Raw genomic sequence first — 20,898 nt, 5'->3', positions numbered from 1 at the left:
TACAAAATTCGGTGCAAAGAGTCTGAAACATAATGCATATAACGGAAATAGTAACAGTCCTATAAGACTCCTTTAGGGTACTTCTGAAATTACGTATCGTAGCAAGCCTAGGTTTACTTCAGGAGGAGGTCGAGCTGTTAGTACAACACACTACAATATTAGTACTTTTAATGAAACACTTTCATCTCTAACACATAACTTGGATGCGTGCCAGGTCCACTTGGGCTCGCAGTACACAGGGTGAAGCGAAATTCGCGCTCTCGGGCTTCGCAGCGCGGCTCCTCACATGCCAGCGATAAAAAAATGTCTGTCACAAAATTTCGTTTGACGAGAACATCCGGCAGATAAAGGATGTTAAAGGGTGGCAGTCTGGCAACACTGTAGCCACATGGTACGGCAACTACCTTCGTCAGCACACGTTTTTCCTATTGTACAGTTTGTGCAGTTGTGTTGGGTTTGCATGCAGGAGGTCGTTGGTTCGGTCCTGGGTTGAGGCATATGTTTTTTTTTTTGGTAAATGTAGTCCTGGTGGTACGGTATCTGGCATCTTAATCGTCAACAGCGATTGCAACGGGTCCTCTAGAAAACATTTCCACTTGCAGACTAGAATTGTAGAAACAGAAAATTGGTGAGCTTTGAAAGAAGCCCTTTCCACGTCGTGGGCGTGAATTTATTCGCACAACTTCATTTATTAAATTCAAAATCTGTTTCCTTCTTACTCTCCTGCAGTGGTCCGATAGATTATTCTTGCCTCATCCAGGTCCATTACATTTCGTTTCGGCGTTACGTTACCAATAGGACTAGAATGTGCTTTGCGAGTAATGTCCAAACTCAGTTACGATTTGTCTGTGCTATCACCATGGTCCCACTAATTATGCCTTCAACACTGAATCTGGTAACATCATGCTGTTTTGTACATATCTCAATGCATTATTATTATTTCTTTCTTATCTGAGACGTTATGTCTGGTCTAAAGTAGAAAGTGACGCGGACCTTGATCAGGCGTTACTTCCTTTTAACTGTACGGTATATGTTATATTGTATTTAGGAACTTTCGGGTAATTGAACATGTATCAATAATTACAGATTTCTGTAATTGTATATATAAGTTTGGATGTAGCTGTATTGCATTGATGTACTGGTGGATATTGTGTGGTATGACTCCTGTAGTTGATAGTATAATTGGTATAATGTCAACTTTATCCTGATGCCACATATCCTTGACTTCCTCAGCCAGTTGGATGTATTTTTCAATTTTTTCTCCTGTTTTCTTTTGTATATTTGTTGTATTGGGTATGGATATTTCGATTAGTTGTGTTAATTTCTTCTTTTTATTGGTGAGTATGATGTCAGGTTTGTTATGTGGTGTTGTTTTATCTGTTATAATGGTTATGTTCCAGTATAACTTCTATTCATCATTCTCCAGTACATTTTGTGGTGCATACTTGTATGTGGGAACGTGTTGTTTTATAAGTTTATGTTGTAAGGCAAGCTGTTGATGTATTATTTTTGCTACATTGTCATGGCTTTTGGGGTATTCTGTATTTGCTAGTATTGTACATCAGCTTGTGATGTGATCTACTGTTTCTATTTGTTGTTTTCAAAGTCTGCATTTATCTGTTGTGGTATTGGGATCTTTAATAATATGCTTGCTGTAATATCTGGTGTTTATTGTTTGATCCTGTATTACAATCATGAATCCTTCCGTCTCACTGTATATATTGCCTTTTCTTAGCCATGTGTTGGATGCGTCTTGATCGATGTGTGGCTGTGCTAGGTGATACGGGTGCTTGCCATGTAGTGTTTTCTTTTTCCAATTTACTTTCTTCGTATCTGTTGATGTTATGTGATCTAAAGGGTTGTAAAAGTGGTTATGAAATTGCAGTGGTGTAGTCGATGTATTTATATGAGTGATTGCTTTCTGTATTTTGCTAGTTTCTGCTCGTTCTAGAAAGAATTTTCTTAAATTGTCTACCTGTCCATAATGTAGGTTTTTTATGTCGATAAATCCCCTTCCTCCTTCCTTTCTGCTTAATGTGAATCTTTCTGTTGCTGAATGTATGTGATGTATTCTATATTTGTGGCATCGTGATCGTGTAAGTGTATTGAGTGCTTCTAGGTCTGTGTTACTCCATTTCACTACTCCAAATGAGTAGGTCAATATTGGTATAGCATAAGTATTTATAGCTTTTGTTTTGTTTCTTGCTGTAGATTCTGTTTTCAGTATTTTTGTTTGTCTATATTTTTCTTTTAGTTCTTCTTTAATATTTGTATTATCTATTCCTATTTTTTGTCTGTATCCTAGATATTTATAGGCATCTGTTTTTCCATCGCTTCTATGCAGTCGCTGTGGTTATCCAATATGTAATCTTCTTATTTAGTGTGTTTTCCCTTGACTATGCTATTTTTCTTACATTTGTCTGTTCCAAAAGCCATATTTATATCATTGCTGAATACGTTATCTTTAGTAATTGGTTGAGTTGTTGATTTGTTGCTGCCAGTAGTTTTAGATCATCCATGTATAGCAAATGTGTGATTTTGTGTGGGTATGTTCCAGTAATATTGTATCCATAATTTGTATTATTTAGCATGTTGGATAGTGGGTTCAGAGCAAGGCAGAACCAGAAAGGACTTAATGAGTCTCCTTGGTATATTCCACGGTTAATCTGTATTGGCTGTGATGTGATATTATTAGAATTTGTTTGGATATTAAGTGTGGTTTTCCAATTTTTCATTACTATGTTTAGGAACTGTATCAATTTAGGATCTACTTTGTATATTTCCAATATTTATAGTAACCATGAGTGGTGTACACTATCAAAAGCTGTTTGGTAATCAATGTATGCGTAGTGTAGAGACCTTTGTTTAGTTTGCGCTTGATATGTCACCTCTGCATCTATTATCAGTTGATCTTTACATCCTCGTGCTCCTTTGCAACAGCCTTTTTGTTCTTCATTTATAATTTTGTTCTGTTTTGCATGTGTCATTAATTTCTGTGTAATGACTGAAGTTAATATTTTGTATATTGTTGGCAGGCATGTTATGGGGCGGTATTTATCTGGGTTTGCTGTGTCTGCTTGATCTTTAGGTTTCATGTAAGTTATTCCATGTGTAAGTGTATCAGGGAATGTGTATGGGTCTGCAATGTAACTGTTAAATAATTTAGTTAGATGTGAATGTGTTGAGGTGAACTTCTTCTTCTTCTTATTATTATTATTCTATCGATAGGATTGTGGAAACATTACGTCTATTGCCGTAAGGGAAACGTGTAATTAAAAACCGAACATTTCACGATTAGCGGTGTCGGGATGAATCATGCAGAACAATATCTGTGAGAGGGGTAGTGCGCGTTGGGTGGAACAGCGCACATGACTGACTGACGGCTTGTTTGTGCGCTGCCCACCAGACAGTGACTAGTTGCCAGCGGAGTAACGCGCCCGTGACAGACTACAATGTACATGCGTACACGTATCAAATTTTCTCATTGTAAACCTCTAAACCAGTGTGTCAGACGTGTGGCATACGCAAACGATGAATATGTGGATATGCTCCTGGTTCTTGGTGCATCTCATAACCGGGCTGGTGTTGCCGCTCACGAATATGCTGCAAGATATCTTCGTCGATGCCATCCAGATAAAAATGTGTTTCGTCATCTGGAGCTGCACCTTCGGGAGTGAGGTTGTCTGCTTGCACCATCGCATGACAGAAGTCTTCCATGGGCTCGCCGTACGCTAGCTACTGAGGGAACTATTTTGCAGGTCATACACCAAGAACCTCAGCGAAGTACACGTAGCGTAGCAAGTCAGCTGTGTGTCTCGCAACGCACGCTCGTTAACATGCTGCACGAGCATGGGCAGCACCCCTATCATTATACTTTCACACAACACCTGCATCCTGCAGATCTCCATCAGCGGATACAATTCTGTGAATGAAATTAGAATTATATCAGTACCTTCGGCTGCTGACGGGCGTTGATATAATCAGCAGGGACAGGTGAAAATGTGTGCCCCGACCGGGACCCGAACCCGGGGTCTCCCGCTTACATGGCGGACGCTCTGTCCATCTGAGCCACCGAGGGCACAGATGAATAGCGCGACTGCAGGGACTACCTCTCGCAGACCATATCCATAGAAGTATATAATTCCGTGAATGGTTCCAACAATAACAGGAAGCCAACGACGACTTCCTGAACACCATGAAGCAGCACTCACTCGTGAGGGTGTCTTCCATATGCACAGTGTCCTCCATTGGTGTGAGGTTAATGCGCACATCACCCGTGACTGTGGGTATCAAGTTCGGTTTGGTGTCAACGTCTGGGCCGGAATATTGGCCGACAGATGTTTGGGCCCTACGTGTGACCTGACCAGTTGACAGCATCAAGGTACCATGCATTCCTCTCAAACTATCTGCCTGATACGCTGGAAGACGTTCCACTACATGTTCGGAAGAGGATACGGTTGCAACATGATGGTGCACCTCCACACTCTGGAATTAATGTGAGAGTATTTGGACTGAACTTTTCCAGGGAAAAGGCTCGGACGTGGATATCCAGTTGTATGGCCACTGCATTCACCTGACCTAAATCCCCTGGATTTCTTCCTGAGGGGACACCTGAAGGAATGAATTTGGAAGAATTGGTAGCACATGTTCATGCTGCTCTTGTTACTGTGGAGGTCGCTTTGAGCATCTGTTGTTCTGAGGACAAAGTATTCTGTTGTGGAGGTCATCGGTCATTAACATTGACATTATTATTGTCACTGGTTGCTAATGTGCGACATCTGAGCGCTCATATTACATGTAGTATAAATGGCAAGTAGATGTTGTGTTACTGTACTGTGCTATCATCTTTAGCATCTCGAAAATGATATTGTTTTTGTAGTTATCATATCCTATGAGAGGCCATTCGTTTCACCTGAGCATTTCTTACCTGTCTAACCACCTATTTGTTACGTTCAGCTTTACAAATGTTGTAAATTTAGAGTGATGATGAGGTCCCATACTCCGAGGAGTGTAGGGGACGATGCGAGAAACCTGCACCGCCGTACTAGGCAAGGTCCTAGCGGCGGTGGTTTGCCATTGCTGCCCTCCGACCGTAATGAGATGAAGATGATGATGAAGACGACACAACAACAACCAGCATCTCGAGGCAGGGAGAATCCCTGACCCCGCCGGCAATCCAACCAGGGACGCCGTGCGCGAGAAGCGAGAACGCTACCGCAAGACCACAAGCTGCGGACAAATTTAGAGTACATGTGGCCTAAGAAACATCTACAACTACATCCATACTCCGCAAGCCACCTGACGGTGTGTGGCGGAGGGTACCTTGAGTACCTCTATCGGTTCTCCCTTCTATTCCAGTCTCGTATTGTTCGTGGAAAGAAGGATTGTCGGTACGCCTCTGTGTGGGCTCTAATCTCTCTGATTTTATCCTCGTGGTCTCTTCGCGATATATACGTAGGAGGGAGCAATATACTGCTTGACTGCTCGGTGAAGGTATGTTCTTGAAACTTCAACAAAATCCCAAACCGAGCTTCTGAGTGTCTGTCCTGCAGAGTCTTCCACTGCAGTTTACCTATCATCTCCGTAACGCTTTCGCGATTACTAAATGATCCTGTAACGAAGCTCGCTGCTCTCCGTTGGATCTTCTCTATCTCTTCTATCAACCCTATCTGGTACTGATCCCACGCTGCTGAGCAGTATCCAAGCAGTGGGCGAACAAGCGTACTGTAATCTACTTCCTTTGTTTTCGGATTGCATTTCCTTAGGATTCTTCCAGTGAATCTCAGTCTGGCCTCTGCTTTACCGACGATCAACTTTATATGATCATTCCATTACGGTGTGTATTATAGTATGAAATGTCAGAATGAAATCAGAAAATAAAAAAAAAAATCCGCCCAATCCCAGGATCGAAACCTCGACCTCTTGCAAACTAACCCAAAACTCTATGCACTGCACAAACTGTACAGCTCGAGTGTTGTGTGCCAAGTGAGGTACTTATCATACATGTGGTTACATTGTTGCCAGACTGCCGCTCTTCAACGTCCTTTTTCTGCTGGATGTGCACTCTGGACGAAATTTTCTGAGACTTTTTTTATCGCTGGCATATGTGAAGACGCGCTGCGAAGCCCGAGTGCGCGAATTTCGCTTCACCCTGTATATTTTTTACTGTCGCCGAGTACAATAATGCTGTTTACACTTGACGAACAGTTACATATCGTTCCAACTTTAAACTTCGGTATGCAGTTCTGACTACTAATACGACCCCTGCCAGATCTGAGTTACAACGATGCCGCTCTCTTAATCGACGAACACAGCGGCGGCGAACGGCGCTGCTCTCTGGCGTAAGTACTCGTCCAGCAGCTGTGACGTATAGAACCTCTCTGCTTACGACATTCATTCGTGGCTGCATCTGGGAGCGACTGTCCTTAGTTTGTGGTGCCGTCGTGAGATACCAACTGTATCCTGGGAACTCACTCTTCGCCGGGCGGGGTGACCGAGCGGTTCTAGGCGCTACAGTCGGGAACCGCGCGACCGCTACGGCCGCAGGCTCGAATCCTGTCTCGGGCATGGATGTGTGTGATGTCCTAAGGTTAGTTAGGTTTAAGTAGTTCTAAGTTCTAGGGGACTGGTAACCTCAGAAGTCCCATAGTTCTCAGAGCCATTTGAACCATTTTTAACTCACTCTTCGGACGACACCACAGCCTTTACGTTTAATCCATTTCAGTCTCATTAAGAATGCAGTGTATGCTTCCACTTAGCAATGTAATGGCCGTCACTTGATAGTCATTAGCGAGATGGACAAGACATAAGATTCATCTGTATTTCAGATTGTGGGCGTTTTTATCATACAACGTGGCTGTTTTGACGGATGGGACACCACTGAGATTGGGTAGGCACAGGTTCCTCTTTTGTCACGGTGTTATCGATGTATCGCGAGTACCTCAACTAGCGGAAAACCTCCTGTTTCAGACTTGGGAAAGAACATGTGGACGTCAGGGGTGATCGTGGAATACCACAGATTTTAATAGCTGACGCGGTGGAGCAACTACACTTTAGCCCCTCTACTCTAGTCCCAGCATCTCACTGTCGAATGGCCCGACGATCGTCTACTCCGCCCACCCCATTGCAATACAGTCGCTCTCTGTCGCATCGAGGCTCATCGACGTGAAACGAAAGAGAGAGCGAAAGCGGAACTCGATTCGAAAGAATAAATCCTGTCTGTGAAAGACGGTTATCGTAGGTGTGTTTGGGGGACGTTTTCATTAATTGTTGACAAGGAAAAACTGGTGCCGTGAATTCGATAGAGAAAACACTTGAAGCAACAAACGGAGAATTCCGCGGTACGGCTCGTTTTGAATGCTACACTCTGTACTTACACACTACGATAAAATCATGCAAATGCTCAGTTTAGGGCATCTCTGGAAAACGTATCGGTTACGAGAAAAACACTGCAAAAGAAAAACGTTTCCGTTGGTGTCGAGCGACAGTCATGCAGTACGTTTTGAAACAGTAAACCGCCGTTTGACTGTGTATTACTGTATTTATCTTCTGTGTTGTCCAGATTTCGGCTTTTACGCCATTGTCAAGTACAGTGCCTGTACCTGATAATGGCACGAAGGCCGGAACTTTTCTTGTGTGACACACGTTGCATGCTCAGCAAATGAAACTTGTAGTTCACTGCAGAACGCCAGTTTCACTGCCACCGGTTTTTTGGCAGTACGGTATCACTCACTGTTATCGTCTCTTGTCTGTAGAAGTTACGAACGTAATGGTGTCTCCTTCTCGTAGAGAAGAAAGGCGAAATTCGGACACTGCACTGACCAGAAACATTTTTGAACCCGCTTTCCAGATTACTAAAAATGATGTCCGTTTCCGATAGAGATGAGAGTTAAGTAATGTGCTTATCTTTGTGATGAAACACCCATTTCGGGTAAGCTAGAAGAAAACTATAGTAATATCTTACTCTGTTTTTGTGAAATCTGTAAATATTTATTTAGCGCTCCCGAGAGAATGTGATCTGTACTCACCAACCAAAACAATGCAGTCTCTATTTTCGGAGTGTATAGACTGTGGACCGTTTCATACTGAATCTACCGTCGAGATTGGCTTGTATTAAACTCGAATGGCTGATGGTGAAGTCCACGATTCATTTCAGAGGTAGAAGAAAACAGTAGTCTATTTGCAAACCACTACATTTAGCGAGGAAAATGTTTTCTGTTCCACCCTCAAATATGGCTAGCGAATGATATTTCGATCGGTAGGGAACCATATTTCGGGCAGGCGAAACAGACTTGACGAGTAGATGATATGCTGACAACAAAAAAATGGTTCAAATGGCTCTGAGCACTATGGGACTTAACAGCTAAGGTCATCAGTCCCCTAGAACTTAGAACTACTTAAACCTAACTAACCTTAGGACATCACACACATCCATGCCCGAGGCAGGATTCGAACCTGCGACCGTGGCGGTCACGAGGTTGCAGACTGAAGCGCCTAGAACTGCTAGGGCCCAAACGGCCGGCTATCCTGACAACACTAACAGAGAATTATTAGGAGACAATTTTGTGCCCTTTAGATATTTTATAATTTCTTAGGTGGTAAAGTAGATATAAGTAATTTTAAATCAGCAGAAGGTATTAGAAAAATCAATAATGTGATTGTAATTCCGAGATAGATACTTAGTTTGCTTGTGAAACTAAACAGTTTCCAAATCTTCTTTACTGTTTAAAGCAATCTGTCTTCTAAAATGAATTATAATGACTAGTTGTTTTTATAAAGTAACGAAACAAATATTTTTTTAAAACACAAGTAATTAGAATGTATTGCTAAGCAAATTCTTAAATCTTAGCTGAACACTATGCAGATATTTAGGACTTACCTGAACGCTATAAGGAAAAGAGTGAGAAGGGACGAAGAAGCATCATGAGATAATCAGCAACAAAAATTAGGAAAATAATTGCTTTATTCTACCATTGAACAATACAGAACCTCAGTAAAAACAATATTCTTAGCAAACATTCTTTCATTATTCACTAAATGTCTTTGATCACTGTGTTCGACAATATAAAATTTCAAACCATCGAAGATCGATGTAACTGACCATGTATAAAAACTGGATGTCTTAATAAAATCCCAACTTTTTATGATGTTTATCCTTGTGAATTATTAATAGTACTAGCAAATGCAGGAATAATTGCGAGTTATATTCTTTGAAATGAAGAAATAAAATATCTACATCTACATGGATGATTACAGCGCACGTTTTTGGGCGTCATTCTCTCTTTAAACAGCGCACTGTTGGCAAAATAATGTAACAGTGAGAACTCTTCGTGACTGATAACACCTCTTTTATAGAGTCTGTGACTGGGCTTTGTTCAGCTTCTCTGCAACGCTTACGCGTCTGACTGGTATAAAAAGGCGGGAAAGCGGTTCTTAGTTACAGTCGATGTTCATTTGGTAGGCGGTAAAGTTTTATCTGCTGATCGATACGATTGTGTTGTGCTTGGGTAACAGGTGGTGAACATGTACAGGATGGAACCGAAACACTCTCTGAGCTGAATAATGAAAAGGAGTTGGGGTTTGTCATTGTGATTACGACGGCTGTACACAGCAGAGGTCTGCAAATTGAGCATATTACTCTCGAGCGCGTTAAGAATGTAGTGGTACATGGTGGTCGAATGAGGTGCTGGCGAGGGTGAAGGGCAGAGCTGTGTGTGTGTGTGTACTCTCACCAGCTGATGGAACTCAAATCACATCAGTTTAGTTATGCACTAGGCGTATGTTCCTGCAACGCAGGGTCTAATCGCGACATCATTATATTAATACGTGAACACGAAAACTGAAGCACCGATTTTCAGTATTAATTATAGAAGGAGGCCAATGAAACTTATACGGGGTGTTCAAAAAGTCTCTCCGCAGTGCAGTATGGTTGTCAGCCCGCGTGCCGTGTGATTGTTCGCCTGCCTGGGTTACTTCCCTTCAAGTGGACTCTCCCAACATTCCACTGTTCTGTTTATCTTAGCCAGCGTTAGTAGTATCGTTGGTGTATGTCGTTACGTACTGAGATGAACGTTTAAGTTTAGTTCCTTAGTTCGTTTGTTTCGTTTTTGTCACTGTTAAAATGCTAACCTTTGAAGAACGTGGGTTTTTAGCCGAACAAGTGCTCGTGGTTAATACACAGTTTCAGTTCGTCAAACATTTAATTCAGTTTTTTTCCAGAGACAACACTCCCACATTGCGATGCTGTGCGAGATTTGATCAACAAATTTCGAAGTACGGGTTCAGTGACAGATGCGCCGAGAAGTGGTCGTCCTTGCGTTTTGTCTGAGGATAAACTACTTAATATTTCCGATGAAATGTCCATGAGTCCGAACAATTCAGTAAGAAATCGATGTTAGTGTCGGAACGGCACACACAGCCGTAAAAATTAGAACTTTTCCCATACAAAGAGACTGTCGTGCAAGAACTGAAAAATACTGATCATGGCAAGAGACTGCATTATTGTCAATGGTTCAAAAATTTCGTTCAACAAAATGGAAAGGACATTCTTAAATGAAAGGTTTTTCACTGATGAGGCGTGTTTTCATTTATCCGGGTACATGAAGTCGCAAAATTCTCTTATGTGGAGTACTGTAAATCCATCGTGTATTCATGAGGAGCCATTTCAGTCTGTGAAAATTGGAGTTTGGACTGCAATTTCTAGACGTCGGATTGTGGGTACTGTATTTTTCAACGAAACAATAAACGCACAACGATACTGTAGTGATATTCTGTACCCATTCGCAGGAGAACTTGTGTTAAGTGAAATACTGAACGGTTATTTTCAAGATGGTGCAACCGCGCATACAGCTCGCGTTTCAATGTCACTGCTTCCTGATATTTTTGGTGATCGCATAATTTCACAGGGACTTGGCCTCCATGATCGCCTGACCTAACACCACCCGACGTTTTCTTCTGGGGTGCAGCGAAAGCAACTGTCTATAAAAACCGCCCAAAATTCATCGATGAATGAAAACTGCAATATCCACTTTCACTGCTTCTGTTACAGAAGAAATGTTACAACTTGTGTTTGGAAACATGATTAGACGAATTGAATTGTGTATTCAACAACAGGAGGGACACTTTCAACATTTGGTGAAAATTTGTAATTAAAAATGAATATTCAATAAATTAGTAACTTTATTTAACTGAGTTTCATTTCGGTATATTCACTGCGGCATACGGCACGCACGGCTAACAACTGTATGGCACTGCGGAGCGACTTTTTGAACACCCCGTGTAATTCGGAAGGTACTTTGCCGTATACGGGCACAATGAAAAAAATCTTGTATGTATGTAGCCGTTTGGGAGTGGTAAAAGGAAGTGGAACGTTTCATGTTCATAGCTCTGATGTTATATTCCTAATTCGAGATAAATCTGACAGAATTTCGATTTGATGAATTTATAGTGCAGATTTTGTAATGCAAAACGTTTCGCATCAGAGGTTACCGTACGTTATACAATGACATTCACACTGTTTTGTCATAAAGGAAAAGTTAATTTGTCGGCGTTAGCAGAAAATTTATGAAAGACGCTCTTCAAATGATCCATGAATTCAAGACAGATTGAACAATATTTCAATAATACTCGCATCTACAATGCGGCTTTTGCCATGGTCAGTTCTGAGGGCAAAGTTTCAGATACAGTTTTACATGGAGTGTATCACTTTCAGATACACGATATTTTTTATCATAGGTCGGTCGAGCGACTTCTACGTATTGTCATTCACCATGTTATGCGCATTTATATTTTGATCACATCGACACTGCTACTCTCTATAGACTGAATGAACCATAAAATCAGTCGTGCAATACTTCAAAGTAGGACACGAAGAGGATGCAGTAGAAAACATGAAAAAAAAATCATCATTCTTTGATACTTCTACATGTGGTCGTTCATCATGTCATGCACATTTAGATTTTGATGACATGGACACTGCTAGTCTCTATAGAATGAATGAATCATAAAATCAGTCGTTCAATACTGATAACAATGCATGAAACTATTACTGAATTAAAACTCGCTAACTCTCTGATACGCTCAGGCAATCATTTACACAACTGAATTTCAGAAAAGAAGGTTTGCCACAAGCGCATATTTTAATCACGTTATGCGAAATCGATAAAATAGAAAACATTTGTGATAGTGATAAAATGATATGTACAGAAATTCCTCATACCTGAATACACTGTAAAGAATAGGAATATGCTGCTAAATACATGATCGATGGACAATGTGGTGCACTTAACAAAAATTGTGTATGAGAGATGGCCGATGCTAAAAAAGAAAAAAATGCTAAAGATTTCTCTTTAATAAATGTCAGTCAGTTAATGGATATCCATTCTACAAACCGCATGATAATGGTGTTAGCATTAATGTTCGAGGATAATCACTTGACAGGTGTTATGTTGTGCCATACAATCCACATTTACTTGCTAAATTTAATTGCCACCAAATGTTAAAGACTGCAATACAGCTAAAAGTGTTAAATGCATTTATAAATATCTACATAAAAGAAATGATAGTGCAACTATAGAGATACGCAATGAGTGAAGACATGGGAATAAGAGGTTCAGATCGATGAAGTGTGAAATTTTGTGAATGGTCGTTAAGTCGTATAAGGTGAAGTGATAAGTCGTAATTGCAAATTTACATTGCGTTTTCAATCGCACAGAATCATTAGGCTTGATATTCATGTACTCTGTGCACAAAATGTTTACTTCAAAGATGAACACGAAGAGGATGCAGTTTACAACATGAAAAAAATTATCACCATACTTTGCGTAAAATGAAATCGATCCACCGTAGAATGTTTACCTGTATACTGACATGCTTTTGCACAATTTTTGATCGATGCTGAAAAAATAGAAGATGAGAGTACATAGTGGTGATAAAAGTATTCACGCATGTAAGTAGTGTCCCCAAAATATGTAGAACTTCATCATTTACATATGCTAGTATTTCAGATTTCTCGTCCTATATCAGTTGGAGATTTTACAACTTGTAATAGAATTGTTTACAATACATTTATTGAAGCATTTCATGCTTAAGGTATTGCTTCAGTACTTAAATGAAGCAAAGGAATTGAATTTCCCAAAGCAAACGTGTCATTTATTTGGTGTAATTTGTGCACTGGCCATATCAGCAGTTGCTTTAGCATTGTGGCTTGAATTCAGAAAAATTATTTGCGAATATTTCCTAAAGTAATACAACAAAGAAATTGCTTACGAGAGAGCAGTCTCAGAATTTGATGATATTTAGAACGGTCATTGTTTCACATGTCGCGTACTTTTATTTCCTTTTTCAACGCTAATCCCATAGTATCCTGAAGGAGATATATTAATTCCAGTCCTTGAAAAAGTTGAACAGAAACCAGATGGTAGTTATACGAATCAAAGGGCATGAAAAGGAAGTAGTGATTGGGAAGATAGAGAGAGAGACAGGGATGTAGCCTTTCCCCTATGTTATTCTATTTATGCACAACGCAGAGAAGAAATAAGAACTATATGAGGTTTGCCAGTCACATTATTCTGTCAGAGACAGCAAAGTACTTGACAGAACAGTTGAAAGGAATGGACAGTGTCTTGAAAGGAGAATATAAGAGATATAAAGAAGCAAAACAAGGATAATGGGATGCAGCCGAATTAAAACAGGTGACGCAAAGGGAATCACATTAAGAAACGAGACGCGTTGATGACATGTTATTTGAGCAGCAAAATAACTGACAATGGTCTATGTCGAGAGGTTACAAAATGCAGATTGGCAATGGCAAGAAAAGCTTTTCTGAAGAACAGAAATTTTTTAACATAGAATGTATTTGTATGGAGTGTAGCCATGTATGGAAGTGAAACATGGACGATAAACAGTTTAGACAAGAAGAGAAGAGAAGTTTCGAAACGTGTTGCTACAGAACAATGCTGAAGATTAGATGGGCAGATCATGTAACTAATAAGAAGGTACTGTATAGAACTGCGGAGAAAAAAAACTATGCCACAGCCTGACTAGAAGAAAGGATCAGTTGGTAGGACAGATTCTGAGACATCAAGGAATTACCAATTTATTACTGGAGGGAAGTGTGGGGGGTGAAAATCGTAGAGGGAGATCAAGAGATGAATACAGAAAGCAGATTCAGAAGGATGTAGGGTGCAGTGTGGTTATTCAGAGACGAAAAGTCTTTCACTGGGTAGAGTAACAAGGAGAGCTACATCAAACCAGTTTTTGAACTGAAGACCACAACAATAACAATAGCCATGAAAGCTACAGTTTAATGAATTTTACGAAGGAGCTAACTGTGAACGCCATATTATAATTGACCATGTTATTCGTGAAGTTCATGACCGTGACACTGGCTCAAATGTGTTTTCCTGAACTGCTCATGCAGGTTGTGCTAAAATATTCAAACGAACTGAAATTATTCATAAATTAAATTTGCGTTATCTTCATTGCATTGCAACAGCCTTTATTGGATAGCGTGAACTATTTTAAATGTTGGTCGAATCTTACACAGTTCCTTTAAATTGCTCATTCCAGTTTTGGAAATTTCAGTGCCCAACATACCATGAAACAGTACCTACAGATAATAAATTAATTGCTCTTCATCAATACATATTGACGATGTATCTCCATGTGTCCAATTTAAGTGTTAAAACTTATAGAGAGATTAATTAGAAACCTGTGTACAGACGAATGTAATAAACATAAAACTTTTAGACGGAAAACTGTTGTTTTGTGCGCATATTTCCGACAAATTTTTAGAGCTGTTCCACATGGATCATGTGCAACTTCACTTGAGAATTGCTTTAAAGGTTGGAATGAGTCTTGTTACTTCAACTCAAAATATGAGGACTTTGCCACATGAAGCAGAATTTGTGAATCTTGTAGAACAAAATGAGTGTGATCAAGCGAGGACATTTCCACAGATTGGTGACAATATTATTGAAATACCCCACCCATTTGTCAGTGATCAAAATAATATCATTAATGACATTTATGGCAATACTCCAGAGATCATTTCATCACAATCCATGTTAATTTCAGCTATTTTAGCACAAAAAAAATGAAAATTCTGCTACATTAATAACAATACACTAAATTCTGACCAGATGTAGCAAAAATTTATCACAGCTATGACAAAATAATTTTTGATAATGAACACAGTATTAATAATTACTATTCAATAAACTTTTTGAGATCTCTGTCTTTAAGAAGTTGCTCACTGGCACACAAGCTACAATTACAGCTAAAAATTAACTACATTGTTCAATTTGTATTTTAATATTTATATATAATGGTATTGACTGCCAAATTGTAACTGGAATCAAACAAAATAAGGGAATTTTGATTCTGTATGTGCCTATGACTTATTTGTGTATAATTGCGAGTTGTATTCTTTGAAATTAAAAAGTAAAACATCTACGTCTACGTCTACGTCTACATCTACATGGCTACTCTGCAAATCACATTTAAGTGCCTGGCAGAGGATTCATCGAACCACATTCACATTTCTCTATTATTCCAATCTTGTAAAGCGCGCGGAAAGAATGAACACCTGTATCTTTCTTTAAGAGTTCTGATTTCCCTTATTTTATCGTGGTGATCGTTCCTCCCTATGTAGGCCGGCGTCAACAAAATATTTTCGCATTCGGGGGAGAAAGTTAGTGACTGGAATTTCGTGAGAAGATTCCGTCGAAACGAAAAACGCCTTTCTTTTAATGATGTCCAACCCAAATCCTGTATCATTTCAGTGACACTCTCTTCCATATTTTGCGATGGTAAAAAACGTGCTGTCCTTCTTTGAACTTTTTCGATGTACTCCGTCAGTCCTATATACATCTACATCTACAGCCTTTCTCCGCAATCCACCTGACGGTGTGTGGCGGAGGGTACCCTGAGTACCTCTATCGGTTCTCCCTTATATTCCAGCCTCGTATTGCTCGTGGAAAGAAGGATTTTCGGTATGCTTCTGTGTGGGCTCTAATCTCTCTGATTTTATCCTCATGGTCTCTTCGCGAGATATACGTAGGAGGTAGCAATATACTGCTTGACTCTTCGGTGAAGGTATGTTCTCGAGCTACTGAACGTCTCTCCTGCAGGGTCTTCCACTGGAGTTTATCTATCATCTCCGTAACGCTTTCGCGATTACTAAATGATCCTGTAACGAAGCGCGCTGCTCTCCGTTGGATCTTCTCTATCTTTTGTATCAACCCTATCTGGTACGGATCCCACACTGCTGAGCAGTATTCAAGCAGTGGGCGAACAAGCGTATTGTAACCTACTTCCTTTGTTTTCGGACTGCATTTCCTTAGGATTCTTCCAATGAATCTCAGTCTGGCATCTGCTTTACCGACGATCAACTTTATATGATCATTCCATTTTAAATCACTTCTAATGCGTACTCCCAGATAATTTATGGAATTAACTGCTTCCAGTTGCTGACCTGCCATTTTGTAGCTAAATGATAAGGGATCTATCGTTCTATGTATTCGCAGCACATTACGCTTGTCTACATTTAGATTCAATTGCCATTCCCTGCACCATGCGTCAATTCGCTGCAGATCCTCCTGCATTTCAGTACAATTTTCCATTGTTACAACCTCTCGATACACCACAGCATTATCTGCAAAAAGCCTGAGTGAACTTCCGATGTCATCCACCAGGTCATTTATGTATATTGTGAAAAGCAACGGTCCTATGACAATCCTCTGCGGCACACCTGAAAACACTCTTACTTCGGAAGACTTCTCTCCATTGAGAATGACATGCTGCGTTCTGTTATGTAGGAACTCCTCAATCCAATCACACAATTGGTCTGATAGTCCATGTGCTCTTACTTTGTTCATTAAACGACTGTGCGGAACTGTATCGAACGCCTTGCGGAAGTCAAGAAACACGGCATCTACCTATGAACCCGTGTCTATAGTCCTCTGTCTGAGTCTCGTGGACGAATAGCGCGAGCTGGGTTTCACACGACCGTCTTTTTCGAAACCCATGCTGATTTCTACAGATTTCTAGTCTCCAGAGAAGTCATTATACTCGAACATAATACGTGTTCCAAAATTATACAACTGATCGACGTTAGAGATATAGGTCTATAGTTCTGCACATCTGTTCGACGTCCCTACTTGAAAACGGGGTTGACCTGGGCCCTTTTCCAATTATTTGGAACGCTACGCTCTTCTAGAGACCTACGGTACACTCTGTGTAAAATCGAACTGGTATCCCATCAGGTCCAGCGGCCTTTCATCTTTTGAGCGATTTTAATTGTTTCTCTACCCCTCTGTCCTCTATTTCGATATCTACCATTTTGTCATCTGTGCGACAATCTAGAGAAGGAACTACAGTGCACTCTTTCTCTGTGAAACAGCTTTGGAAAAAGACATGTAGTATTTCGGCCTTTAGTCTGTCATCCTCTGTTTCAGTACCATTTTGGTCACAGAGTGTCTGGACATTTTGTTTTGATCCACCTACCGCTTTGACATAAGACCAAAATTTCTTAGGATTTTCTGCCAAGTCAGTACATAGAACTTTACTTTCGAATTCACTGAACGCCTCTCTCATAGCCCTCCTCACGCTACATTTCGCTTCGCGTAATTTTTATTTGTCTGTAGGCTTTGGCTATGTTTATGTTAGTTGTGAAGTTTCCTTTGCTTCCGCAGCGGTTTTCTAACTCGGTTGTTGTACCACGGTGGCTCTTTTCCATCTCTTACGATCTTGCTTGGCACATACTCATCTAACGCATATTGTACGTTGGTTTTGAACTTTGTCCACTGATCCTCAACACTATCTGTACTTGAGACAAAACTTTTGTGTTGAGCCATCAGGTACTTTGTAATCTGCTTTTTGTCACTTTTGCTAAACAGAAAAGTCTTCCTACCTTTTTTAATATTTCTATTTACGGCTGAAATCATCGATGCAGGAACCGCTTTATGATCGCTGATTCCCTGTTCTGCATTAACTGAATCAAATAGTTCGGGTCTCTTTGTCACCAGAAGGTCTAATATGTTATCACCACGAGTCGGTTCTCTGTTTAACTGCTCAAGGTAGTTTTCAGATAAAGCACTTAAAAAAAAATCACTGGATTCTTTGTCCCTGCTACCCGTTATGAACGTTTGAGTCTCCCAGTCTGTATCCGGCAAATTAAAATCTCCACTCAGAACTATAACATGGTGGGGAAATCTACTCGAAATATTTTCCAAATTATCCTTCAGGTGCTCAGCCACAACAGCTGCTGAGCCCGGGGGCCCATAGAGACATCCAATTACCATGTCTGAGCTTCCTTTAACCGTTACCTTCACCCAAATAATTTCACATTTCGGATCTCCGTCAATTTCCTTCGACACTATTGTACTTCTTATCGCTATAAACACGCCTCTCCCTTCACTGTCCAGCCTGTCTCTGCGGTATACATTCCAATCTGAGTTTAGGATTTCATTACTGTTTACGTCTGGTTTCAGCCAACTTTCTGTCCCTAGTACTGTATGGGCGTTGTGACCGTTTATTACTGAGAGCAGTTCTTGGTCCTTTCTATAGACGCTCGTGCAGTTTACTATTAGCACATTAATATTGTTATTCCCTGTTGCATTTTGCCTACTCCTACCTTGCCGCGTCTTGGGAGGCGTCTTGTCGGGCCTATGGAGGGAATTCTCTAACCTAAAAAAACCCCATGTGCACTACACACGTACTCCGCCACCCTCGTAGCCGCTTCCGGCGTGTGGTGCACGCCTGACCTATTCAGGGGGACCCTACCCTATCTGGTAAAGGCCCCACTCCTCGCAGCAGTATTCTAAAAGAGGACGGACAAAAGTAGTCTATGCAGTCTCCTTAGTAGATCTGTCATATTTTCTAAGTGTCGCGCCAATAAAACTCAGTCTTTGGTTAGCCTAACCCACAACATTTTCTATGTGTTCTTCCTAATTTAAGTTGTTCGTATTGTAATTGTCATTCCTAGGTATTTAGTTGAATTTACCGGGTTTAGATTTGACTGATTTTCGTGTAACCGAAGTTTAACGGATTCCTTTTTACACTCATGTGGATGACATGACCTCACACTTTTCGTTACTTAGGGTCAGCTGCCAATTTTCGCACCATTCAGATATTGTTATTGTTGTTGTGGTCTTCAGTCCAGAGATTGGTTTGATGCAGCTCTCCATGCTACTCTATCCTGTGCAAGTTCCTTCATCTCCCAGTACCTACTGCAACCTACATCCTTGTGAATCTGTTTAGTGTACTCATCCCTTGGTCTCCCTCTACGATTTTTACCCTCCACGCTGCCCTCCAACACTACATTCAGATATCTCTTCTAAATCGTTTTACAATTTGTTTTGGGCTTCTGATGACGACTTCACTAGTCGATAAACGATAGCGTCATCTGAAAACAACCGAAGACGACCGCTCAGTTTATATATATAAGGAACAGAAAAAGACCTTAACACTACCTTGGGGAGCGCCAGAAATCACTTTTGTTTTACTCGATCACTTTCATTAATTACTACGAACTGTGATCTCTCTGACAGGAAAACACGAATCCAGTCACATAACTGAGAAGATATTCCATAAGCACGCAATTTAACCAAAAGCCGCTTGTGTGGTACAGTGTCAAAAGCCTTCCGGAAATCCAGAAATACGGAATAAATTTGAGATTTGTTGTAAATAGCACTCAACTCTTCATGCGAGTACAGAGGCAGTTGTGTTTCACAAGAACTATGTTTCTAAATCCGTGTTGACTATGTGTCAATACACCATTTTCTTCGAGGTAATTCATAATTTTTGAACACAATATATGTTCCAAAATCCTGCTGCATATCGACGTTAATGATATGGGCCTGTTATTTAGTGGATTACTCCTGCTATCTTTCTTGAGTATTGGTGTGACCTGTGCAACTACTTGAAGAGAAACGATCACCATGATAAAATAAGGGAAATAGACTCGTACAGAAAGACAGAGATGTTCGTTTTTTCCGCTCGCTATACGTGATTGTAATAATAGAGAACTGTGAAGGTGTATCGATGAACCCTCTGCCAGGCACTTAAATGTGATTTGCAGAGTATCCCATCCGATGTGTTTGAGCTTATACTAGTTACAATGAAATTTTTCTAGTACCAAAATGCTTTCTTAATATTATTCATTATTGATTATGAAAGAAGAAGGGTCATGAAACTCTTGTAAAAGAGAGTAAATGGTGAACAGTTTCATAACATTACTAAATCTGTATTTTCGTAAAGATTTCCATGTAGTTGATAATAAATCACCCAAGGAAAAGTTTGATGTAATCGGCTTCCTTTGTCTCCTGTCTCAGTTCCGCACTTCACAATCTAAGGAAAAATTTAGGTTCAACGTGGCTGCTTACGGGCTGTTTCGGAACAGAACAGAATAGACTCAAGTCTAGTACCTTTGTTCCAAAATTTGTGTAAAGTAAATAGATACTTTACACGTAGAAAAAAGCAGCGAATGAGTTTAGCAGGAAGGATCACGTGCTGTGAAACAGACCTATAAAATTGAGACTGTCACCACTTTTTCTTATTCCATTTTGATATGAGGACGCTAGAACAACAATGACGTTTGCACCAAAATGCTGTTGTGAGAAAACAGAGTACAAATTCCGAATGCTACGTATCTGCCACATTCGTACGTGGCGTATGCTCTGTTATAAATGGGAAATTCATGATTGATACATGGATTAATAATTACTATTCCCAAAGTCTAGATACAAACACTTTCTCTGCAAAAGACTTAGGTGCCCATGTATTTGAATGAGTGAAGCTGCAACGTCTTGTCCCGAAATACATTACTGAAGCCAGCTTTTCAGATACATAATCCATTTTTCGCAACTATAGCAGTGACATCCCAAGTTCAGAAAGTCT

At 40.3% G+C, this 20,898-nt stretch overlaps 1 protein-coding gene and 1 non-coding gene across 2 annotated transcripts in view; one reads left to right on the top strand and one right to left on the bottom strand.

The window, feature by feature from the left end:
* The window catches only part of LOC126266641 (serine protease snake-like), a 156,596-nt gene that overhangs the window by 6,957 nt on the left and 128,741 nt on the right, over positions 1-20,898 (top strand). The window lies entirely within an intron of this gene.
* Trnat-ugu (transfer RNA threonine (anticodon UGU)) lies at positions 4,005-4,079 on the bottom strand. Its single transcript has one exon. It is a non-coding gene; the product is annotated as a tRNA-Thr (tRNA).

The sequence above is a fragment of the Schistocerca gregaria genome, chromosome 4 (assembly GCF_023897955.1).
Source record: "Schistocerca gregaria isolate iqSchGreg1 chromosome 4, iqSchGreg1.2, whole genome shotgun sequence".
Lineage (NCBI taxonomy): Eukaryota > Metazoa > Arthropoda > Insecta > Orthoptera > Acrididae > Schistocerca > Schistocerca gregaria.
The sequence above is the reverse complement of the archived record's forward strand: the minus strand, read 5'-3'. Positions and strand labels throughout refer to the sequence as shown.